The 26,424-nt window shown below is 41.6% G+C and overlaps 1 protein-coding gene across 3 annotated transcripts in view; it reads left to right on the forward strand.

Annotated features, from left to right (window-relative positions):
- CMSS1 (cms1 ribosomal small subunit homolog) overlaps positions 1-26,424 on the forward strand; it is a 398,161-nt gene that overhangs the window by 322,212 nt on the left and 49,525 nt on the right. The window lies entirely within an intron of this gene.

Below are 26,424 nucleotides of genomic sequence, written 5' to 3' on the forward strand. Positions count from 1 at the left end.
GCCTCCCTGTCCATCACTAACTCCCGGAGCCTAATTGAACTCATGTCCATTGACTCAGTGATGCCATCCAACCATGTCATCCCCTTTCGTCCCCTTCTCCTCCTGCCTTCAATCTTTCCCAGCATCAGGGTCTTTTCAAATGAGTCAGCTCTTCGCATCAGGTGGCCAAAGGATTGGAGTTTCAGCTTCAACATCAGTCCTTCCAAGGAACACTCAGGACTTATCTCGTTTAGGATAGACTGGTTGGATCTCCCTGAAGTCCAAGATGCTCTCAAGAGTCTTCTCCAACACCACAGTTCAAAAGCATCAATTTTTCAGGGCTCAGCTTTCTTTATAGTCCAGCTCACATCCATACATGACTACTGGAAAAACCATAGCTTTGACTAGATGGACCTTTGTTGGCAAAGTAATGTATCTGCTTTTTAATATGCTGTCTAGGTTGGTCATTCCTTCCAAAGAAATCCCAGGGCTGATCTCCTTCAGAATGGACTGGTTGGATCTCCTTGCAGTCCAAGGGACTCTCAAAAGTCTTCTCCAACACCGCAGTTCAAAAACATTAATTCTTCGGTGCTCAGCTTTCTTCACAGTCCAACTCTCACATCCATACATGACCACTGGAAAAACCATAGCCTTGACTAGATGGACCTTAGTCGGCAAAGTAATGTCTCTGCTTTTGAATATGCTATCTAGGTTGGTCATAACTTTTCTTCCAAGGAGTAAGCATCTTTTAATTTCATGGCTGCAGTCACCATCTACAGTGATTTTGGAGCCCCCCAAAATAAAGTCTGACACTGTTTCCACTGTTTCCCCATCTATTTCCCATGAAGTGATGGGACCGGATGCCATGATCTTCATTTTCTGAATGTTGAGCTTTAAGCCAACTTTTTCACTCTCCTCTTTCACTTTCATCAAGAGGCTTTTTAGTTCCTCTTCACTTTCTGCCATACGGGTGGTGTCATGTACATATCTGAGGTTAATGATATTTCTCCCGTCAATCTTGATTCCAGCTTGTGTTTCTTCCAGTTTAGCGTTTCTCATGATGTACTCTGCATAAAAGTTAAATAAGCAGGGTGACAGTATACAGCCTTGACATCCTCCTTTTCCTATTTGGAACCAGTCTGTTGTTCCATGTCCAGTTCTAACTGTTGCTTCCTGACCTGCATACAGATTTCTCAAGAGGTCAGTTTATTGTGATCCACACAGTCCAAGGCTTTGGCATAATCAATAAGGCAGAATTAGATGTTTTTCTGGAACTCTCTTGTTTTTTCGATGATCCAGTGGATGTTGTCAATTTGATTTCTGGTTCCTCTGCCTTTTCTAAATCCAGCTTGAACATCAGGAAGTTCACAATTCATGTATCATTGAAGGATGGCATGGAGAATTTTGAGCATTACTTTGCTAGTGTGGCCACCTGATCCGAAGAGCTGACTCATTGGAAAAGACCCTGATGCTGGGAAAGATTGAGTGCAGGAGAAGAAGGGGACGACAGAGGATGAGACGGTTGGATGGCATCACTGACTCAATGGACATGGTTTTGGGTGGACTCCGGGAGTTAGTGATGGACAGGGAAGCCTGGCGTGCTGAGGTTCATGTGGTCACAAATAGTCGGACACGACTGAGTGACTGAACTGAATTGAACTGAGGAACCAGAAATCAAATTGCCAACATCTGCTGGATCATTGAAAAAGGAAGAGAGTTCTAGAAAAACATCTATTTCTGCTTTATTGACTATGCCAAAGCCTTTGACTGTGTGGATCACAATAAACTATGGAAAATTCTGAAAGAGATGGGAATACCAGACCACCTGACCTGCCTCCTGAGAAATCTGCATGCAGGTCAGGATGCAACAGTTAGAACTTGGCATGGAACGACAGACTGGTTCCAAATAGGAAAAGGAGTACATCAAGGCTGTGTATTGTCACCCTGCTTATTTAACTTCTATGCAGAGTACATCATGAGAAACACTGGGCTGGAGGAAGCACAAGCTGGAATCAGGATTGCTGGGAGAAATACCAATAACCTCAGATATGCAGATGACACCACCGTTATGGCAGAAAGTGAAGAAGAACTAAAGAGCTCCTTGATGAAATTGAAAGAGGAAAGCGAAAAATTGGCTAAAAGCTCAACATGCAGAAAACGAAGATCATGGCATCCGGTCCCATCACTTCATGCAAATAGATGGGGAAACAGTGGCTGACTTTATTTTTGGGGGCTCCAAAATCACTGCAGATGGTGACTGCAGCCATGAAATTAAAAGATGCTTACTCCTTGGAAGGAAAGTTATGACCAGCCTGGCATATTCAAAAGCAGAGACATTACTTTGCCAACAAAGGTCAGTCTCATTCAAGGCTATGGTTTTTCCAGTAGTCATGTATGGATATGAGAGTTGGGCTATAAAGAAAACTGAGCTCCAAAGAACTGATGCTTTTGAACTGTGGTGCTGGAGAAGACTCTTGAGAGTCCCCTGGACTCAAAGAGATCCAACCAGCCCATCCTAAACAAAATCAGTCTTGAGTGTTCCTTGGAAGGACTGATGCTGAAACTGAAACTCCAATACTTTGGTCACCTGATGTGAAGAACCAACTCATTGGAAAAGACCCTGATGCTGGGAAAGCTTGAGGGCAGGAGGAGAAGGAGATGACAGAGGATGAGATGGCTGGATGGCATCACTGACTCAATGGACATGAGTTTGAATTAACTCTGGGAGTTGGCAATGGGCAAGGAGGCCTGTTGTGCTGCGATTCATGGGGTCACAAAGAGTCAGACATGACTGAGCAACTCAACTGAACTTGCTATTGTGTGAGATGAATGCAATTGTGCAGTAGTTTGAACATTCTTTGGCATTGCCTTTCTTTGGGATTGGAATGAAAACTGACCTCTTCCAGTCCTGTGGCCGTTCTGAGTTTTCCAAATTTGCTGGCATATTGAGTGCAGCACTTTCACAGCATCATCTTTTAAGATATGAAATAGCTCAACTGGAATTCCATCACCTTCACTAGCTTTGTTCTTAGTGATGCTTCCTAAGGCCCACTTGACTTTGCATTCCAGGGTGTCTGGCTCTAGGTGAGTGATCATACCATCATGATCAATGCAAGAATATGCGAATTGAAAAATGCAAAGAAATCGAGGAAAACAATAGAATTGGAAGGATTAGAGATCTCTTGAAGAAAATTGGAGCTATCAAAGGAACATTTCATGCAGGATGGGCGTGATAAGACAGAAACAGTAAGAACCTTATAGAAGCAGAAGAGATTAAGAAGAAGTGGCAAGAATACACAGAACTATACAAAAACAAAGGTCTTAATGAACCGGAATACGACTTTTTAAAATTATACTTACTAGTAGCATTTTGTGGCAATGCTATGTTAAGCATTTTGTGTTACTTAACTTAATTCACAGCAACCCTGTGGGAGAAATAGTGTTTTTGATCCATATTACAGATGAAGAAACTAACATTTGGAAATATTATTAATAAGTAACCTTTGTAATATACTGAGGTAATTAGTGAGAGATCTGAAATTTGAATTTAGATTAATCTGACTCCAGAGCCCCAGTTCTAAACACTTGGGCTACATGAGAACCAATTAAGTGTAATTATCCACTAAGATGTGTTGCAGGAGGAGTCATGATTTACCAAAACCTGACTACAAACCCTCCTATATTAACTGCTAGCTACATGTGGCTAACTAGTACAAGATACTTGGCTAATCCAAATTGACATGTGCTATAGTTATGAAATACACACTGAATTTCAGGTACTTGTTGCAAAAAAGAATAGAAAATATCTCATTAATTATTTTTATATTGGCTATGTTGAAGTTTAATACTTCAGATATATTGAGTTAAATAAAATACATTAAAATTATTTTTACCTTCACTATAGCCAAAAAGTGGAAACAACTCAAATGTCTAACAACAGATGAGTAGATAAACAAAATGCGGCATATGCCTATAGTAGAATATTATTCAGTCTTTAAAAAAGAATGGAAATCTGATGTATGCTATAATATTGATGAAACTTGAAGACAAATCTAAGTGAAATAAGCCAAAGGAACAAATACTGTCTGATTCGGCTTGTATAAGGTACCTAGAATAGTGAAATTCATAGAAAGTAAAGTAAGGTTACCAAGGGCTAGGGGGTAGGGCTAGGAAGTTATTATTTCACAAGTATAGAGTTTCTTTTGGGATGAGAGGAGGATTCTGGAAGTGGATAGTAATGGTGGTTGCACAACAGTGTGAATGTATATACTTGATACCATTGAATTTTACATTCAAAAATGGTTAAGACAGTAAATTCTTATTTATATTTTACCATAGTTGTTTAAAATTGTTTTTATCTTCTTTTTTTTTTTAACTTTTGCATGAGACTACTAAAAAATTTAACATTACATAGGTGGCTTATATCTCTGTCAGACAGCACTGCTGTAGTATTATATTTATGAATGAAAAGAAGTAAATTCCTTATCAGTCTTTCCCTTTTCACATGGCATATTGAAGAGATTCTGGTATACTGCCAGGGGTCTGAATCAGACTTTTCACGTTTTTGTTTACTCACCTTTGACAAAGTTAAAGGGCAGCTTTTCACTTAAAGTTATACTAATAAGATATACTTTTGAGATATAAGCAACTTTATGAGACAAGTAACCATTTGTTGTTTTAATAATTCCTTATTTTCCATTTGTACAGTATCCACTAGGCCTCTTTCCAGAACTGATATAATTGTCTCAGCTTGGTGGCTAAGCCAGTAAAGAAGCTGCCTGCAATGCAGGAGACCTGAGTTCAGTCCCTGAGTTGGGAAGATCCCCTGGAGTTGGGAATGGCAACCCACTCCAGTATTCTTGCCTGGAGAATCCAATGGACTAAGGAGCCTGACAGGCTAAGTCCATGGGGTCACCAAGAGTCAAACATGACTGAGCAACTAACACTTCGACTGTTCACTTTATGTATACCCTGAAATATAATTGTCATAAATTCCATCATGATTAAAGTTTCTTTGGGTCCATGGAATTAATATTAGTCTGACCATTAAATTTTGAAAACTGGGTCCCAAGACAGTCATTCTCTCCCCTTCCTGTAGCCCTCCTATCACAGTGTCGACTGCCAACGGGTATCTACAGGGGAGGAGGGAACGGAAAGCTGGGCAGACTCGTAGTTCTGTGGCGGAACAGACAGCTGATAGAATTGTGAGGACATAACCAGAACAGATTCTCTAAAGGATTGTGTTTCCGTCTACTCACAGGTGACCAAACAACCAAGTAAGGAAGGGAAATAGCAGGAGAAAGTATCCCTTATCTTTTAGTGGTCATTTTTTTTCACTGATCCTGAGCTTCAATTTCCCCCTTTGTGAAGGTTCTAGGCTGAAAGATCTTGGTTCTAGTTAAGCACTAATATTCCATGAGGCTGTCAATTGACAACCTGAAAATGATCCCGGAAAGCACTAACGCTATGTATGCCTTTTGCTCACCTCTTACTAATAGTTATCACTGTGGATGTCTGCAGGGTATTGAGAGATGTATCAGTATCAGTTCTTAAAAATATAGTGAGATTTAAACTCATTTTAAACTGTTTGTCCTTTTTTGTCTCTTTATTTCTGTGATCTGTGAAAAGAAGTGCAGGGGTCTCAGCAGCAGAGCTGGATCACTGGGCATCCGAGACACTGTTCCCTGGGCATACCTCACTTCATGCTGACCCACATCCCAGACCCTTCCTTCCCACTGTCCTCTCCCGGCCCACGTGGATTATGTTCCTCCCTGGTACTCCCAAGGCACCCAGAGCTTCACTGTACCTTTCCCTCAATCCCAGTTTAACTACAACTGCCAGCACACTTGTCTCTCCCCCTCTGCTGTGCATCTGGGAGTTCTTAGAGCAGAGAGCTGTAGCCCCAGCCCTGAGCACAAAGTCAGAGCTCAGTAAATATGTACTGTGTGGAGGCAGGATCACTGGCCATTTTAGTGGATAGAGGAAGAAGCAACCTTCAAGTAAAGCAGCTTTAGAATAGTGTCTCCGTGAGCTGAAAGGTCATGAAAGAAGAAAGCTTACATATTAAACCTATCAATCAGTCATTTTTAAATTCCAGGCTTTTAAAATTTTTCCTAGTAAACATTTATCAGCAGAGAAATGGACAGATTTAAATTTCACATATTATCCTTTCTTTCATCTTCCCTAAGGGTTGAATTAATGACTTATATGTAAAAATAAAAGGTCTGTATAACATGTATAACTGATTCACTTTGCTCTACACTTGAAACTAACACAGCATTGTATAGCAGCTATACTCTAATTAAAAAAAAAAAAATTTAAGAGGTGGAAAAAAGTTCTGGATAATCCACAAAACAGAAAAGTACCTCCAGGTAAACAAGTCTGTTTAGGAAAATCTGGTATAGTGAAGGGCAGCTCTCTCTTTTGAAGGCCACCTATATACAGTGTTCTAGAATTATACATGTTTTAGGGTTTCACATTTTTCTAAAGTGAGAATGATGCTAACAGGTTAACTTTTTTTTAAAAGATGAGGAAAATATACTTTTGACTTTGGAATGTCATTGTTAAAAACAATTTGTACTTTTTGGTTTCCAGGTGCTATTTCTTCATATACTTCAAAAATGTCAAAATATCAGGTGACAGCTGTCTCAGTTCTAAGGCATTCCTCAAGTGTCCTACTTAATGTTGCTCTGTAATGTTTCTCTCTGGGCATAGCTGTATCATCACTCAGTAGCCTTGTTGATGCATATCGCTGCATTGCTGTCTTCACTTTTACATCCCCATTACTTTTCCAAATGGGTACTAGTTCTCCCAAAACTAGAGGAAAAAGGAGAGAATTCCAGCAACCTCTCAAACTGAATCAATGTTTTCTCCTTGACTAGAAAGTTCCTTTGTGAACAGGAAAATACATGAGTTAGAAGAATTTCTCCCCTCTCAGCGCTTCTTCTCTTGACAATGTTGTTTTAGTCTAGTCTTGTTTTTCCTTTCTAATGACACATCTTACAAAGACATGTTATATCAGCACAAAGTTGATTCCTTTTTCAGCTCAAATCTTGGCTTAGTAACTTTTGTCTTTAATAGCCAGTTATACAAGTATAAGCACACCAGTTTTAGCTCACTTCCACAGATATTTACTGAGTGCCCGCAACATACCATGCAAAACTCCGAATGTAGTAGGAGAGACACTCATCACAATTATAATTTTGATGGGCTGTGCATTGTAATATAGGGCTTAACATAATGCTGTCTGAGTCTACTTGAACTGCAGGTCTGGGAAGCTGCACAGGGTGGAGGTGGGGTGGAAATATTTGAACTGAACGCCCTGGGGGAGGAGGAGTGGGTTTCTGCCAGGGCCAGGGTTAAGAAGGAGAGCATTCTCAACAGAGGACACAGTGTGAGCCCAGGCAGGCTGGCAGGAAAGCACAGGATGGGCCCAGCAGAGTCGAGCTGCTCCTATGCCCGGAGAACAGGGATGTGGTGTCCAGCCTTGTCTTAGGTAAAGTAGAATCTTTATTTGGGTCCAAAATGTTAAGAGCCTTGATGCGTTGATGCCAGATGTTATAACCGCACAGACAGTGGGGAGCCACCAGAGGCATTTTAGCAGAAAATTATGGTCAGAGAGGTATAGTGGGAAACCTTCAGGATTTGGATCCGGAAGGGCTCTGTGTGGGACTCTGGGGTGTTTCTCCTGAAAAGAAGCTCAGTGCTCATCTAATTTTAGCCTCATGTTTTATTCATGAAAATTGTGTAACTCAGGTTTAAATTTCACACCACTGGTTGCCCTCTACTTGACATGAAGCCTTAGAGAAGCCACTACGTCACAGATTCCCTAGAGTCATCCCGGGTTTAAACAAGGTTGTCCCTGTGACCTGAGGGGACCACTAATGTCACCTCTGTGCACTTGACTGTTGAAAGATGCTAGGACCTCTGTGGGGTGGAGAATGGGGAATGGGGGAGGCGGCCCCAGCATGGGAACTGGGCAGCATACGTTACAAGTGGAGTTATTTCAGCCCTGCCCGGAGAATCTGGGTAGGCGGCTGCAGTGTGGTGCCAAGTGAGCTGCCTGAGGTGGGACCAGATCCCAAGCAGCAGCTAGGGAATGGGGAGGAGGAGACAGGGAAAGACAGGAACTGTGCAAGAAAGCTGAACCCCATCCAAATAACTAGGTGCTGATCATCTGTAGTCCGAGCAGAAAAACTGAGTATGCTGAGGAAACCAAGGAGAAAATTCTATCCTAAGGGCTGGACAAATCAGGAAGTAATTGGAAAAAGTCTGCTCTACACCCAGTGGATGAGGAGCTGGGGCCACTGCAGGCACTCCAGGGAGTGTCCCCCGGCAGGAAGGCAATTCTAGGTTCCCTTTCTAGTATGGCCAGACCAGTCATGGTTCTTATGCACCAAAGAACCAGACAGAACACACTTCTGATATTATTTTTTAGTCAGAGGTGGGCAGAGGTGAAGAGGAAGGCCTGCTACCCAGCGTCCTTCTGAGTTTCCAGGCAACTCCATTGTTCAGCATCCCAGGCCAGGGCCACACGGCAGGGTGACAAGGACATTCCACTCGGACCAGCTTCTTAGGAGCTTCCCAGGAATACGTCATCCTGTCACCATTCTTACTGTTCCGGTGCCTGGCTATAAGGTTCTTTTGTCACGTTTCCTGAGGAACAGTGTGCTACATGCGTAACAGCAGCTCTACTTTCAACCACAAGCATCTCTGAATGAGAAAGGGCTAATCCCCCTCTTACTCAAACTGTATTGTATGCCAAACCTGGTCTTATAAAGCCATTATTTTGAAACTTTCTAATTGTAGCCATAAGTTAGGTCACCATTCCTTTAGCCTCTTAAGTTCAGTCAGGGTGGTCCTGGTTAAAATGAATATATGAAAAACCTCAAGCAAAGCCAAGATTTTCAGCAGTATAACAGTATTTATGGTAGTAAAAACATAAAAAGATGACTCTCTTCTATTGTTTTTTCCAGTTTACTATTTGCAGTTGTATTCACTTCATTTGTCCATTCAACAATTATTTATTGCCTTTCTGCTGTGTCCAGAGACTATCTTGAACCCTGGAAATATGGCAAACACACACACACACACACACAAAACAGACGTTATTGGCTCCTGCCATCTTGGAATTTAAAGTCATGGATGGATCAAATAAATAAATCACATAACGACAACTTGCAATAGTGCTGTGGTAGAAAATAAGAGAAAATTGAGGCAGAGGATGGAGAGGGAGGAGAGGGCCCACTTTGGATGTCAGAGGAGACCTCTGAAGAGGTGACATTGAAGCTGGACCTGAGTACGGGGAAGGAGCTAGACCAGGAGGAGCAGTCCAAGTGTGAGAACAATGAGCGCAAATGCTCTGAGGCGAGAAGGGGGTTGGCACGTTCCAGGAGCCTCGGGAGGTCAGTGTGACTGGGGTGCAGTGGGCCATGGAGAAGAACAAGGGAGGCAGAAGGGGTAAGTGGAGGCCAGTCACGGCACGGCCTGTGCTTTGTGGTATATATATGTATATATATATAGGTATATATATGGTATATATGTGGTATATATATATATATATAGGATATATATAGGGATGTAATTCTATGTGTGAAAGCAAACTTCTGTGGAGTTTTAAACTGGAAGATTGTGTAGTCCTGTTTATATTTTCAAAAGGTCTTTCTGGCTTTCATGTAGAGAATAGAAGGGGTCAAACTGGTTAGTGGGGGACCAGGCAAGGTACTGCTGGGTCATGCTCTGGGGTTTTCCTGAGGATAGTGACCTGAGATCTCATGGACTCTAGACAATATGATTAATTTTTCTCCACTCTGCTTTTCCTCCAAACACCAAGCCATTTCTCTCTTTGCCTCATGGTTCATAGAGGAAAAGAGGCCAGAAGCACTGTTTTTTAGGTGAGTCAGTCAGATGAGCTATTCAGGTAGAGTTCTTGCCCTAGCACTTTTTTATAGGAATCCTCCATGTCATTTTCACTTTGCAGGTCAGTTAAATTCATGCCAACTTTCCACTGTTCTTCAGCTTTGTTCCCAGTATGCAGAAAGTATTCAGTAAATGTTTTGTTTGTTAGATTGATTTGACTTGGATTCCCAGTAGTGTGAGTAGAGGGAGAATTAGAAAGGCTGATGAGGTCCTCTTAACTTCCTCTCTGGAAACGGTGTATCAGTGGGGTTACCAGGTCTCTTAAAGAGTTAGTATTGTCAGTCTGTGGTGAATACAATTCAGGGTGAAAAAAAAATGACTCCTCTAGAATAAAAGGTGCTGTGTATGTGCGAAAAGTTTTTTAAGAGCATCTGGTTAGAATTTAATGTGACTGAAAAGCATTGCTGTTTTTTTCATGTTTCAGTTACCCGAATATGGCTAAAAGTGTGCTTTGGAGATTTTCCAAAATAAAAACTTTTGAGGTGAGAGAAATTTCAGCCCCAACAATAACTTGAAAATTGGAAGTTGGAATAGCAACTGTTTTTTCAACTGTCTTAACTCTGTCACCAACACTATGATGATTTGATTACATGTGACAAGTCTGGTTTCTGGCCATTAAACTGCACACTTCAGCTATAGGCATCAGTCTTTCCCTTCTTTTCTTTCACTGTGTGTTGATTTAGGGGCAGAAATGAGAATGATGGGAGAAAGAAAGAGGTTGGGGAACTCTGGCCTTCCCATCGGCCCCCAGGTCACACAGCTGGTGACCTTGACCCTCTCAGCAGCTTCATGATTCAGGGCCAGCGGCAAGCCAGTCATGGGGTAGATGTCTTCTTTCCGTCCACCATTGTTATTTAGGTGCCACTAGCTTATTTGAATATCACGGACATCCCGTGAGGGGAGAAACATCCCCAGATGGCAGAATGCCCCGTGGGAGCCATGTGAGAAGGGAGGGGACAGCACTCATCAGCAAGGTCACAGACATAAAGCTCTTGGTGCACTGCCTGGCCCAGAGCAGTCCCGTAGCATAGGGTGACAGCACCTGCTGACGCCATTATTTTTATTATTGATGAGTCTCATGTGGTCAGGTTCCAGCTTTTTTATCCTGTTTCTACTGTTTTTTCTGCACCCTCATCAACCTCTCGGGCAACTGTGTGACACCTCCGTTAAGGAAGGGCTGTTGTCCTAATTTACTCCCTGTATTTGAGAGTCATTCCTGTTCATGGTACTCTCATTAATCCAACATTTCCATCTGGCAAGTGACATTCCTTCTTACTGCCACTCTGAATGTCTTTATTGTGGGAGATATACGTCTTCAGAAGTCCAAAGATACATACATCCACCATTCCATTCCCACCTGGCTTCCTCCTCTTTGCCTTACAAAGGGTGGTTTTGTTAGCATCTCAGCTCCGAGCTTCTTGTGACAGGACACAACTGTTTCTTCAGGCATCTTATCCACTGGCTAAAGAGTTCCTTGATCTCAGGTGCCTCATTTTGCTGGAAAGGGAGAGCATGACACATCTGATCTCTCGCTTTAGAAAGAAAGGTAAATCGGTAAATCGTTTCAGTTAGGGGCCTGGGAGACACATCTATTTGTAAAAGAAAGGAGCTGCTATTTCTCTGGCTGTCTGCTTTCTTCCCTCTGCCCCCAAGCCCATACTTGGAAGTTGTGGCTGGGCATCTTGCTCAACGAAATAAATACTGGGTCAAGTAATTAGCAGGCAGAATTACATTTGGGGTGTAACCTGACTCTAACTGCTGACCTCAGAGAATTAATTTCACATGACATAGCACCTTAGTGCTGGCTTAGAAGTTTCCACTCATCTTTGCCTTTCATCCAGATTGCTTTTTCTATTTTTGGGCTTGTTGTGTCAATGCGTCAGGTGGCTCCAGACTCTTCTTGTGGATGCAAGGGGTATTCCTGACCTGGATTTATTTTTCTGCATACATAAATTATAGAAAGGAAAAACTCTGTGCTTGTTCCTTGTCGTAAAAGTAAGGGAAACTGGATGGTTGAGTGAAGAGAGTATAAAATAGCCAATATAAATAAAACCTGGCCTTGGGACCTGAAGGCACAAGATGTACAATATAGAGACTGGCCGTCCAACATAGTCATCATTAGAAACGTAAGAGATAAAAAGGTCATGTTAATATTTGCCACCAAGTGCTAATCATGAAGTTAAAATAATTTACAAAATAAGATGAACTATCACTACGAAGACCTTCTTATTCCTGTAGCCTGGTAGGTAGGTGGGGTTTTTTTTTCTGTCTCTTCCCCTTAGCAGGTATGGAAATAGTCACCCTGCCTGTCTCCCTTGGTCCTAAAGCTGTTTCAACAACTAATGAGTTCACTAGGGTCTCACCTGCTTTGGTTTCTGTAAATAGAATTTGCTACAGGAGTTCAGAGAGGTGGTCTACTTTTCATGTTCTTTAAACCATGACATGGTAGTTTCTCTTGTGTGAAAATCAGAAATACCTTTTAAAGCCTAGTTGTGTGCATGCTTAGTCAGTCAATCGTGCCTTACTCTTTGTGAACTCATGGACTGTAGCTCACCAGGCTCCTCTGTCCATGGAATTCTCCAGGCAGGAATATGGAGTGGCTAGCCATTCCCTTCTCCAGGGAATCTTCCTGACCCAGGGATCCATTCCAGGTCTCCCACATTGCAGGCAGATTCTTTACCATCTAAGCCACCAGGTAAGCCCCTTAAGGCCTAAGTTCAAAGCTGTTTAATTATAAAGGAAGTTGCTATGCATTTTGGCTTATGTTGTAATTAAGAACCCAAAGCCATATTTCTGAGGAATTGATTGTTTTGCTACTGCTATTAGTTTTTAGCAAGTGGCCACTCTGAATAGTGTTATGGTTTCCTTTTTTTCACACTGACAGCTAGAAACTTAGAGTCCAATTTGTGCCCCATCAGTAACAAATATATATGTCATTATAACATCTTTAGTGTAACTCTTGATTTCAGTTCTAATACTTATATTTCTTTCACATTCACTCCCACTTTTATACTTTTTTTTTTTGTAGCCTTGTAAGCTGCCTTGAGGAGAAGGAAATGGCAACCCACTTCAGTACTCTTGTTTGGAAAATTCCATGGATGAAGGAGCCTGGTAGGCTGCAGTCCATGGGATCACAAAGAGTCGGACACAACTGAGCGACTTCACTCACTCAAGCTGCCTTGAATCCTTTCTAGAATAAGATGGCCCATAATTAACTCAAATAGCTAGATATTTTTAAAACTGAAAGAAGGAAGTTAGGAAGGAAGAGAACTAAGGAAAAAAAGGAAGGAAGGCAGGCAAACCATGCAAGTATCAACAGTTTAACCTCCTTAAGCCTCAGTTTCCTCATCTGCTGCTGCTGCTGCTGCTAAGTCACTTCAGTCGTGTCCGACTCTGTGCAACCCCAGAGACGGCAGCCCACCAGGCTCCCCCATCCCTGGGATTCTCCAGGCAAGAACACTGGAGTGGGTTGCCATTTCCTTCTCCAATGCATGAAAGTGGATAGGGAAAGTTAAGTTGCTCAGAAGTGTCCAACTCCTAGCGACCCCATGGACTGCAGCCTACCAGGCTCCTCCTCATCTGCCCTCCAGCATTTTCTTGGGCCTCAAAATTATTTTTAGATAACAAATGTAAACACACTTGATAGGTTACAGAGCTCTGTGACACTTTGTTGTGATTATTTTAAATCCATTATCAATTAAGGCGATTCTCCAATGCCAGTGCCAAGCCCTTTACTCAGTCTTCATCTCCACCCAGAAGATGGTGCTTCTCAGGAAGTGTCTACTCTGAGATCAGAGCCTTCTTGGGATTCCTTAGAGCAGAGAACCATAATCCTTGGAGCACCACAGAGGCAATGTCCTCTCTTCAAGCACGTCTCTGAAACCTCAAACTTGACAGAGTTCCATAGCTCAGATGGGCCAGGGGCCAGGACCATCTAGATCACCAAGCCTGGAAAATAGCTAATCAACAAATCCACTTACCTTAGGATCTCAGACTCTGCACAGAATTCCCCAATACCATCCCCTCCACTCCACACATGTTCCCATTTAGATCTGCGGATTCCAAAGATATACCATCTCCCACTTAAAGACTTATAGAGCAATCATTTTGTTGCTGACCCAGTCCCCAAATTAGAACCTCTTGGTGGGGGAATATTTGTAGAATGGTGAGAAGGGCATGGAGACAGCCTTTGGTGATTACTGCTTAACCATCATTACTAATGATATTAAAAATAGCTCTCAAGGGAATTGAGGCCGGGGGGGGGGAAAAGACTGAGAACCACAGTTCAAATGATCCATCCTTGTCAGAGGCCTGTTATCTCTGTAAAGCAGATTCTGGACAAGTAAAGGCTTCCATTAGGTCCCATCAGTGTCATAATCAAGGCCAGACTTCTCAGCATGGAGAATAGGAAGCAACACACGGCTGAGGATCAGAGTGAAAGCTGAAGCTGGGCTATCTGTGTGGGAACCTTAAAGGGCAAGAACCCTGCGTAGGGTCCTGCACCTTGCCAAACCCCGGTTCTGAAAACTGGAGATGGCTGTGATTAAATTAAACTGTCCGCATAAAGTGCTTAGCACTGGTGTGCTAGAGGGTGGGTGAGGGAAGGGGGTGGTCTTTATGGTCCGGGCCCAGCCCTCCTTTACAGCTTCATGTCCCCTGAGTGCACCTCACCCAGAAGGACATACCCCAACCCTCACATCTGTGACTTTGCACATGTCGTCCTGGAAGGCCATTCTTTTCCTGGTCTTTGCACTGAGCATTTCCTACTCTTTCTTCAGCATCCCAATGAGATTCACTTCTTTCTGAAGGTCTTCCATGGTAACACGTCCTCAACCCAGCAGAATGCAGGGCTCTGACCTCCCTGCCCTCCTACTGCTGCATACTCTGCACTTGCATTTTAATTATGTTTGTCATGAGACTCACTGTTGACTATTATTTCACTAAGAAATCAAAAGGAACTCTAATTTATCTTAAAAAGAAAATGATTTCATATGGTAGACAGGTTGTTAATGTTTTATATTTTACATCTTTGAACACAATTATAAATTCTGTGTTGTGAAAGAGAAGTCAGGATAGCTAAATGCATATTTTTTATTGAGGTATATAATTTACATGTATTAAGATTCTCAAATCTTTAGTCAATTTTGACCCAGAGCATTTCAGTCACACCTGAAGTTCCCTGAGCTCCTTTCCCAGTCAATACCTGCCCCACCCTCACCCTCCCTACCAAAGCCACCCCGATCTGATTTCTGCCATCCCATATTAATGTCGCCTACTCTAGAAGTTCGTATAAATGAACTCAAGCAGGCTGTGTTTCACTGTATCTTGTTTCTTTCACTCAGCTTTCACTACATGCTTTCGAGATTCACCTCCCTCGTTGTATTTATCAACAGTCCATTCCTTTTATTGCTCATTAGTGTTCCATCATACGAGTACACCAGAGTTTATTTATCTCTTCTCCTATTGTTGAACATCTATCATGTTTTGTCATCTTATTTTTTAAATTGTTGTACAGTAACATTATCCTTTTTTTCTTCTGACATACAGGTCTGTGAATTTTAACATGCTTACAGACATGTATGACCAGCACCACAATCAGTATGCAAACAGTCCTGTCACCTTAGAAAACTCCCTGGTGCTCACTTTATAGTCCTACCCTCCTCCCACCCCAAGTCCCTAAGCACACTGCATTTTAATTGCTAATACACATCTGTTGTTCTCACTGTACTATCAACTTTACAGAGTAAGGATCCTTCTTTATTCCTCTTGCCTCATCTATGCTTAGCACAGTACCTGGTACATACTGCTACTGCTAAGTCACTTCAGTCGTGTCCGGCTCTGTGCGACCCCATAGATGGCAGCCCCAGGCTCCCCCATCCCTGGGATTTTCCAGGCAAGAACACTGGAGTGGGTTGCCATTTCCTTCTCCAACTCATGAAAGTGAAAAGTGAAAGTGAAGTCGCTCAGTCTTGTCTGACTCTTCTCGACCCCATGGACTGCAGCCTACCAGGCTCCTCCGCCCATGGGATTTTCCAGGCAAGAGTACTGGAGTGGGGTGCCATTGCCTTCTCCAACCTGGTACATAAGCAGGTGCCTATTAATTACTTGAAGGATGAATGAATTAATGTCCATGTAGCCACATATGAGAGCTTCATAGCTCAGTTGGTAAAGAATCTGCCTGTAATGTAGGAGACCCCAGTTCAATTCCTGGGTCAGGAAAACCTGCTAGAGAAGGGATAGGCTACCCACTCCAGTATTCTTGGGCTTCCCTTGTGGCTCAGATGGTAAAGAATCCACCTGCAATGCGGGAGACCTGAGTTCGATCTCTAGGTTGGGAAGATCCCCTGGAGAAGAATTCTGGCCTGGAGAATTCCATGGCGTATACAGTCCATGGGGTCACAAGAGTTGAACATGACTAAACAGCTTTAACAGCCACATAATGAATCCTCTCATAATTCTTAAGAGGCAAGAGTAAGTAGAAAGCTAAAAAAATCAGTATTAACTCTATTCTTTTTAAGAAAGTCTTTAGGTCTTTTTTTCACAGAATAATAATTTTATAATTTTACAAAATTCTAAAGAGTGCTGCCTGGTAATTGGCCACTTGAAAAAATATGTTGGATCACACAAATGAGTAATCACCCCTAAAAGGAGTTCAACAAATGTTTGATTATACTGAAAATATTACTACCAGTTAAGTTTAAACATGGAAATTAAAAGGAAACAGTTAAACATGCTTCTTTGTCTATTACCTATTCTGAGGGTATTTCAGAAGTCTAAAATTCTTCCCAGAGTCTTTAATATATTTTCCAGGTATTCTTAGGTCTATAAGTATTCTCTACACTCTATTTGGAGAAGCTCAGTATTCACCCTATTACTTGTGACTCAAGTTTTGGTTTCCTTATTTTCCACTAAATCAGTGTCACCTTTATCTAAAATTTATTTTACTAAAGTCATTATTATTGCAAGTGATACTTGGTTCCTCCAGCCAGTTGTCTTCCCTGGAGTATATTCGGTTCTTTCCAGCTTAAGCTTTACTTTTCTTTTTTTCCCTCCAGTGTTTATTGGTGTTTCCTTTTTCATTAATCACAATGCTGAAATGACTCTGTATATATCCTTCCAATACTCTTAATTTTACCCACCACGACATTATCTCTTATAAACTGAGCCCTTTGCCAGCTCCATGTCACATTTCTTTAAGCAAATAAATTTTTTCCGTATGCTTACCATATACCCCTGAGCCCTGTTGCCTATTCCTTTTAAGGCAGAAATGGGGAAACAGCTGTTTCTCAATTCCTATAAAGTGTGTCCTGTTTTATAGATCATGCTGGACAGCTCTGTTTTGATGTCTGCAATATTACTTGGTCCTTGAAATTGCGAATTTCCTGGACCTGAGTTTCCCTTTCACATTTGGGAAAGAAAGATTAACTCTAGTAGGCATTCCAGTGTGTTATACAGGCCATGAGGTCTTCTCTGTAGTTTGTTTTGGTAGCTACTGAAGGGTTCATATGGAAGAAGTGCCTTCTTCCCAACAGCACAACAAAGTTTCAACTGTTAAGATTGATATTATATGCTCATCTCATTCAGTGTTTTCAGCAGATGGTGATTTACTATAGCAGCCAGATTCTATGCTACATTCAGAGCATGCAAGGATGGAAGGGCACTGGGCTCTTGGGTAGCCCTCTGTCCAGAAGGGAGGACAGATACTGTGTGACGAGTAGTCTAAGTAAGGGATACCTGAGCTGTAACAACTACTTAGAGGAAGAGTTGAAACACTCTGGGCCATTTTCTGACTGCCTGTTGCCGTGTACAAAGTTTTGTTTGTACATGGAAGTTTTGTTTGTAACAAAGTCATGCCCATTCATTTACATGTTTTCAGTGAATGTTTTCATGATTCAATGTGTAGTTGTGACAGAGACTGTAGAGTCCACAAGCCTAAAATATTAACTATCTGATCCTCTAATAAAAACTTTTCCAACTCCTGGCTTAGAGGAAGGAACACCAAGAAAGTGTATGGTCACCAAAGAATAGGGTAAGTGAGGACACCTCGGAGAATGCCAGCACTTTACAGCATAGATGAAAGAAGAGAGTGCAAGTAGTGGGTTGAGAACCAAACCATACTGTGCCAGAACATAAAGGAGAAAAGTGTATCAAAAAGTTGAGGGTCAACATCAGTGCCAAATTCCCCAAGGCAGTCAGGTAAGATAAGATGATGGTTATAATGACCATTTCCTGAGAATTTGCTTGTGTGGTAGGCTGTACACCAAGAAATTTACATTTATTATGTCAGGACTGTGCATCAAGCAATTTACATTTATTGTGTCTGGACTCCATGTAATACCCCTGTAAGGTTGGCTCTATTAATATCCCCATTTTATGGATGAAGAAATTAAGGCACAGAATAAGCAAGTAACTTTGCTAAAGTCACACAGCTTTAAAATGCAGAGGTATTGTTTTAATCTGGGCAGCCTGATTCTAGAGAGCCTGTATTTTTAATCCCTGTCCCATGTTCATTTGACAGTGAAGGGATCATTGATGTTCTTAGCAAGAGTAATGTCAGTGGCATGATGGAAGCAGAAAGTGTATTAGTCGCTCAGTCATGTCTGACTCTTCGCAACCCCATATACTATAACCCCTCAGTCTCCTCTGTCCGTGGAATTCTCCAGGCAAAACTACTGGAGTTCTTTGCCCTTCTCCGGAGGATCTTCCCAACCCGGGGCTTGAACGTGGGTCTTCCATGTTGCAGGCGGATTCTTTACCATCTGAGCCGTTAGGGAAGCCCGATGGAAGTAGAAGATCGCTTCAAATAACTACTTGACAGTAATGTTTGCCATGAGCTACGCATTGTCCTAAGAGTTTTACACTAACTCATTTAACCTCCTAACAACCTCATTTTTCACATAAGGAAATCACGCACAGAAAGGTGAATTAACTTACCCAAAGCCAAACAGCTATTGAGTGACAGAGGTGTGATGTGAGATTCTGGAGAGAAGCAGCTCAACTTCTATCCCTGCATTCTTACTGACCTCCATCGTCCATGGTGCTTTCTACCTCTACCAGAGATTTTGGTCTGAATCTGGTGCTCCCTGTTTTGTTACTCCCTGCACCCCAATGTTTTAGCCACTTAGAAAACTTTTTTAAAAGTTCAATATGTCTTTTAAAATAACATGATGGTGTGGTACCTATAGAAGACTCACATGCAGATCAACAGAACCAGACCCAGGAATGTGTATGATTCGTATTTTGATTAAATGAAAGTGCTAAAATAAGATAATGAGAGAAAAAAGAATCCTTCAGTAAGAGGTTAGGACAACTGATTAAATATGTGAAAAGATAATAAAGTTAGAGCTTTACTTTATACTATACAACAAAATCTACTATATAGGATTTAAATTAAATGTTTAAAAAAGGATCATATTTTTTTTAACTAAATAAAAGTGTCTAGGGTGAGCTTTGCAAAGCATAATTGCAATGAAGAAAGGTGACATGTTTGATCTGATTACAATTTATAGCTTCTCTAGGTCAAAAATAATTTTAAAAATTAAGAGATAAAACAACCTTAACATTGAAAGATTTGTATAAATCTGTATTTGTATTTTGTATTTCAGATTTGTATTTTGTATTTCAAATACTAAGATTTATACAAAGGAAACATTAAAACCCTTCTTGACAAATGAACAGAGGTGAAGACCATTCTATTCCTATACACATAGCTAATAAAAAGAACAAAATACTCTCGGTCATATCAAATGAATAAAATTAAAATACAGTATCATTTTTACCTCTTAGCAATGTCTAAAAGTTGAGTATTTGCTATAGTGTGATGCAAAAGGTGTTTTTATACATGTTGATGTCTTTAAAATTGACCCCAAACCATCTGAAAAACAGTTCAGAAGTTGTTAAAACCCTTAAGGAACATGCATACTTTCTCACAATGTGATTTCTCTTCTAGAATTCTGCTCTAATCAGAAACGCATAAAAGTTGTAAAATTGTCTATTACAATAAATTTACAAAAGCAGCTTTTAGAAATAATCTAATGATAGATGAACAAATTAAATATACTGTAAGTAAGCAATAGTTTGTCATATAGCCATTAAAAATATTTTTCAGTACTACTGACATGGGAAAATGCTAATGATATAATATTAAAAGATAAAGTATTTGTATACAACATGTAGTTCCAGATATATATGTGTATGTATTTGTTTGTCTTAAACCGCTTCAGTCCTGTCCGATTCTTTGCAACCCCATGGACTATGGCCCGCCAGCCAGCAGAAATACTGGAGTGGGTAGCCATTCCCTTCTCCAGGGGATCTTCCCAATCCAGGAATCAAACCCAGGTCTCCAGCATTACAGGCAGATTCTTTACCATCTGGGCCTCCAGGGAAGCCCCATATATATGCATACATATACTCATATATTGGAGAAGGGAAAGGCAACCCACTCCAGTAGTCTTGCCTGGAAAATCCCATGGACAGAGGATCCTGGAGGGTGGGTTATAGTCCTTGGGGTCACAAAGAGTTGGACGTGACTAACACATACTCATATGTATATGTATGTATACACACACACACACACGTATAACATATATATACATGGGCTTCCTAGGTGGCACTAGTGGTGAAGAACCACCTAGCAATGCAGGAGACGTAAGAAACGCAGGTGCAGTCCCTGGGTCGGGAAGATCCCCTGGAGAAGGGCATGGCAACCCACTCCCAGAATTCTTGCCTGGAGAATCCCCATGAACCGAGGAACCTGTCAGGCTACAGTTCATGAGGTCACAGAGAGTCAGACCCGACTGAAGTGACTTAGCACCCATGCACACATACTCATATACACAGAGGCAGGACAAAAAGTAGAAGTTGTTGTATCACAATTATACGAATGTATCTCTTATTATAGTGGGACTATCTTTTTATGGTAGTACCAGATTTTTACTTTTCTGTATTTTCTGAGCTCTTTATGATTAGTATGTATGACTTTATATCAAGGAAAAAGGTAAAAAAAATTTTTTTAATGATGACCCCATCAAAATGATAGCAAAGGATTGGCAAATCAAGTCTTATTTTAATCTCTCATTTATTTACCACATTTGACTGTTACATCTGAGATTTATCCCACACTATCATGGAAGACCTCAGAGTTACAGTTCTGGAAGATCATTCCCAACACAAACCCCTCTCTGTATATTTTCCATGTAGTTGGTAATTAGTTGATAAGTAGCTTCCTCTGTGGCTCAGCTGGTAAAGAATCCACCTGCAATGTGGGAGACCTGAGTTCGAGCCTTGGGTTGGGAAGATTCCCCTGGAGAAGGAAAAGGCTACCCAGTCCGGTATTCTTTTTCTCAGTCCAGTATTCTTGCCTAGAGAATTCCATGGACTGTATAGTTCACAAGGTTGCAACGAGTTAGACACAACTGAGCAACTTTCACGAATATCCTTAAGCCCAGTTTACCTGCAGGAAACTTTAAAGTACCTTTAAAGCAATAAAGTACCTTTTCCTAGGCTATACAAAAAGGCGGTTAAGATCTGGGTTTTCCATTGAGAAAGCTGGACAAGAAGGTTAAGGATCCTGGAGCAGGCAGGGCATGTGAACACCACCCCCACCTTTAACGGTTCACAGGATGCACATTAACAGCCTGCATGAAGTCATCTAATAGGTAGTGGAAGTCTCTGTGACGGCTTGGGGCAGTCGCAACAGAAACAGTGTGCTTTTCCCTTCAACATTTCTCCTCTTGGGCTCATACTTTTTCACAAGGCTGAATGGATAGCAGGTCTAACTGCAGCCTCATAGGCCTTCTCCTTATGAAATTTCTGTTCAGGGGACATGATGTAACTCACATAATCATGTAACAGGCCACGTTCACCTATATATTTTTTAATGTTACCCTATACCTCTGTACTTCAACATTTCACCTCACTCTGGAAATTTTGACTTGTCCAGGGCATATAGCATTCTTAGTAGAAATTGGCCTGAACCAGAAGAGAATCATAAATCATAGCAGTATGACTTCATCCTTGCATAAATGGGAAGACTGTGGCATAAAATAAATGATTAGCCCAAGATCACAAAAGTTGGAACTAGAAGCTGAGACCTCTAGAACTTCCCTTTTCACTCGTCTATGCTGGAACTTCCCAAAAGGTGTGCACAGAGTGCTATTCTGGGAGCTGTTAACAGTTGTGCTGCAAAGAGCAGAGTTCAGGGGTTAAATAAACCCAAGGATGATCTCATTTCTGTTCTCACACTTGGAGAGTAGTAATATATAATATATTAAAGGATCCCTGCAATAAGACAGATACTAAATCAGATGGGATGTGGGAATGACAAGCATAAACGAGGAATACCCTCGCTAAATCAGAATATATTTTCTCCCAAGCCAAAATGTAGGATGGAAGCAGGGGTGGTGGGGGAGAGCTGCTAACAGATTCTGGGTGTGTTTATTTTGGAGGAGAGGAGCTAGTCACCAGAAGCAGCAACTTCTGCCTCAGTTAGATGCTGCTGCTGCTGCTAAGTCGCTTCAGTCGTGTCCAACTCTGTGCAACCCCATAGATGGCAGCCCACCAGGCTCCTCTGTCCCTGGGATTCTCCAGGCAAGAATACTGGAGTGGGTTGCCATTTTCTCCTCCAATGCATGCATGCATGCTAAATCGCTTCAGTTGTGTCCGACAGAGGTGTCCAGGCACCTCTGTCCACAGGATTCTCTAGGCAAGAATACTGGAATGGGTTGCCATTTCCTTCTCCAGTTAGATGAGTCTTATTCAAATGTAAGAACATATGTTATTGTTAAACTGGGCTCTGCATACAAAGCCCTGTGATTCCAGTACCCAGCTTAATGACTAGTACCACCTGAGAGACACCTAGTTTTCTTTCTAAGTTAGAGGGGCAGTGGTATTGCACAATGCACGCTCGTGCTGTCGCTTCAGTCACATCCAACTCTTTGACACCCTATGGACTGCGGCACACCAGGCTCCTCTGTCCATGGGATTCTCCAGGCAAGAATACTGGAGTGGGTTGCCATGACCTCCTCAAGGGGATCTTTGCAACTCAGGGATCGAACCTTCATCCCTGTGTCTCCTGCATTGGCAAGCAGATTCTTTACACTAGCACCACCTGGGAAGCCCATATTGCATAATGGTTAAGAGCAAACTGAATAAAAACCAATTAGATCCAAATCCTGGCATGTTCTCTCATTGATCTTGGGCAAGTGCTTCCATCTCCACCTCTGTAAAACAGAGATTATATTAATAGTAACAGTACCCATCTTGTAAGACTGACATGTGAATTAAGTGAGTTAATATGTGTAGAGCATTTAGAACACTGTTTTGCTCAAAATAAGGACTGTGTTATTATCATTAGGTTCCATGGCACCCTCAGTTTTGGCATTAAAGGTTGTTTTCTGCTGCCACCGCAGCCATGCTTAAGTGTGAGCATTTACAGAAGAGATCAGGCTCTTGTGGCTTTGGGTGTTTTACCCCTTTCTGAGGAGCCTGTCCTGTATATGTTTTTGTTTGTTTTGCTTTTTAGTTAAGTGTTTTTTTTTCTTTCTTCCAGTTTTATAGAGATCTAATTTTTTAAAATAAGGTCTTTATTATTATGCAAACCAGAGCAACATGAGGCAAGTCATTATCCAAGTTGGGCGACTTGGAGACTGGAAAAATCTGTCACAAGTATCCCATGAGACCAATCATGTCCATAAAAAAGTAAACCTTTTCTGCCATCAAAACATAGCTCAGGCCTTCTTGGCTAAAGATGGGTCATGTCCACACCCTTTCCAGGCAGAGAGGTGGACCCCCATTATGGCTCTATGTAAGTTTCGGGTATATGACATACTGATTTGACTTACACACATCGTGAAATGATTAACACAGTAAGTTTAGTGAGCGTCTGTCATCTCATATTGTTGTTCAGTTGCTCAGACTTGCCCAGCTCTTTGCGACCCCATGGACTGTAGCCCTCCAGGATCTTCTGTCCATGGGATTCTCCAGGCAAGAATGCTGGAGTGGGTTACCATTCCCTTCTCCAGGGGATCTTCCTGACCCAAGGATTGAGCCTGCATCTCCTGCATTGCAGATGAATTCTTTACCGCTAAGCCACCAGGGAAGCTCATCATCTCATATAAATATAAACTGAAAGAAAAAGAATTTTTTTTCCTAATGATGAGAACTCTTCCAATTTACTCTCTTGATGACTTTCATATATAACATACAGAAGTGTTAGTCATGACGTACATTTCATCCCTAATACTTGTTTATTGTAACTGGAAGTTCATATCTTTTAACCACCTTCATCCAGTTCTCTCTCCCAGCACCCCCTCCTTCAGATGACCACAAAGCTGATCTCTTTTTCTATGTTTTTGTTTTTGAAGTATAATTGAGCTTCCCTGGTGGCTCAGATGATAAAGAGTCTGCCTGCAATGCAGAAGACCAGGGTTCAATCCCTGGGCCAGGAAGATGCCCTAGAGAAGGGAATGGCTACCTACTCCAGTATTCTTGCCTGCAGAATGCAATGAACAGAGGAGCCTGGAGAGCTACAGTCCATGGGGTCATAAAGAGTCAGACACAACTAAGCAACTAACACTTTCACTTTTCCCTGACCTGTAACATTATGTTAGTTTCCAGTCCACAACATAGTCATTACATAGTTCTATACATGACAACTTGTAATGTATAGTTACAAGTAACTGGCAGCAAATTGTGTAGTGTTTAAGATCCCCACGGAAGGTGAAGTATTTTTCTTTGGTTATGTATTTTTGAGGTGATGTTATTGGTCTTAGTACTTTACCTTCTTTCAGAGTTTTAAAATGACAACAGTTTAGAGTTGTACCATCTAACTTTAAAGTGAAAGTTAAAAGTTAGATGTGGAAACTGGAAACATATTTTATAAACAAAGTCTGGAACTGTTGCTAGGGACATCTTCAGCTATGAAAATAGGAACTTAATTGGAACATTATTGGCTGTAGCAGTTGCCACTGGAAACAGCAAAATTTAGTGGGAAAAGGGATTCCCTACCCCATTCCCCATTCCAGTCGAGAATGCAAAGAAAACTTCTGATGGGAAGAACTAACTCACAGGGGACTTACATTCAGAAGCGTTTGTTTTGTTTTCTCAAATCTTTTGGAGAAAGGAAGAGAACATCTTAAAGAGCCTGAGAGTTGGAAAAGGTGAATCATGCCCAGTTTCTTGCTGCATATGCAAATGAAAAAGAAACAGATGGTACCTCAGAAAAACGAGACAAAATCAGAGAGACATATGCCATGCTAATGTAAAGCCTAACGAACCACCACTAGGCTACAGAAGACTTTGAGTGGTCCAGTGTCCCTGTATCCAAGGTGGGGACTCTGTGGTCAGAAAAGGCCAGGAGGCTGAGGATTGAACCTGCCCAGGCTTCTCAGAGTAGCGCTTCCATACAGCCAGGTGCCCTGGATTGGGCACGATAGACTTGGCCCAGGGTTTGCTATTCCTCCTGCTGCTGATCACGTAATTCTTCATTTGCATGCTGGATCCTGTTCTTTTCTCAGCATTTTCTTTAACCAGTGAAAGTTGGAGCTCTTTGCTAGATTATAGCCCTAAGGCATTTTTGTTCCTGTTTTTGGAAGGTCTCTACACAGGTGGCGGTAGGGGGGAGGACATGACTTGTGTTGAATTTTAGAAGATGGGACTAAGATTTTGATAGAGAAGGAGAAATGACAAGAGATAAAGGGAGAAGCAGGCGTTCTGCACACCCAGAGTCAATGAGAGGTCCACTTCCAGATCTCAGATTCTTTTCTGGCATGGACCCATTAATTGGAAGCCCTTACTTTTTGGCATACCTGTAGGAATTATTTTGGATGGAGCTTCCTTCACTGTATGACTGTTAGTGTACATGGAGTCAGAATTGAGAGCCCTCTTCTTTCATTGGCTACATTTCTCACTGTTTCTCCCCTCCCCTCCCTCCTCCTAGTCTCCCCCCTCCCTCGTCCTCTGTGCGCCCCTTCCCCTGCCCTGTGTTATTTGCTTTGGGCCCTCACTGAGTTCACTTTTACATGGTTCTGTTCTTTGGATGTGGGAATTGTGTTACTTCTCAATGATGCTGGTGGGAGTCCCTTAATGAGCTGGGAACACGGTTCTTAAAGAGTAGTTCCTAGCCTGGCCTCGCCTGGCCAAATAAAACATTCTGGTTCCTAGGGATGAGTAATTTTAGCAAAACACTTTAGACTGTTGAACTACAGCTGTGTCTCCAACATGAATTTTCAGTGTGTATAGTTATATTTCCAAGAGAACAGCTGACCACCTCTAGAAATATAGAACACCCCTCCCCAAATTAGTGAATTTGAACTAAAGTAAACAAGATGGATTTTTTAAACAAGATGGGTCCCTACATAACGATAAAAGGAAGGATCAACCGACAGGAAATTGTAACAATTCTACACTTGCATATATCTAATATACCTATTAGATATGTAACTAAAAACTGATAGAATTATTAGAAAACATGAAAAACTTCAAAATAAGAGTGGAAGATGTTAATATACATGTCAGTAATTGCCATTG

Source organism: Ovis canadensis, chromosome 1 (genome assembly GCF_042477335.2).
Source record: "Ovis canadensis isolate MfBH-ARS-UI-01 breed Bighorn chromosome 1, ARS-UI_OviCan_v2, whole genome shotgun sequence".
NCBI lineage: Eukaryota > Metazoa > Chordata > Mammalia > Artiodactyla > Bovidae > Ovis > Ovis canadensis.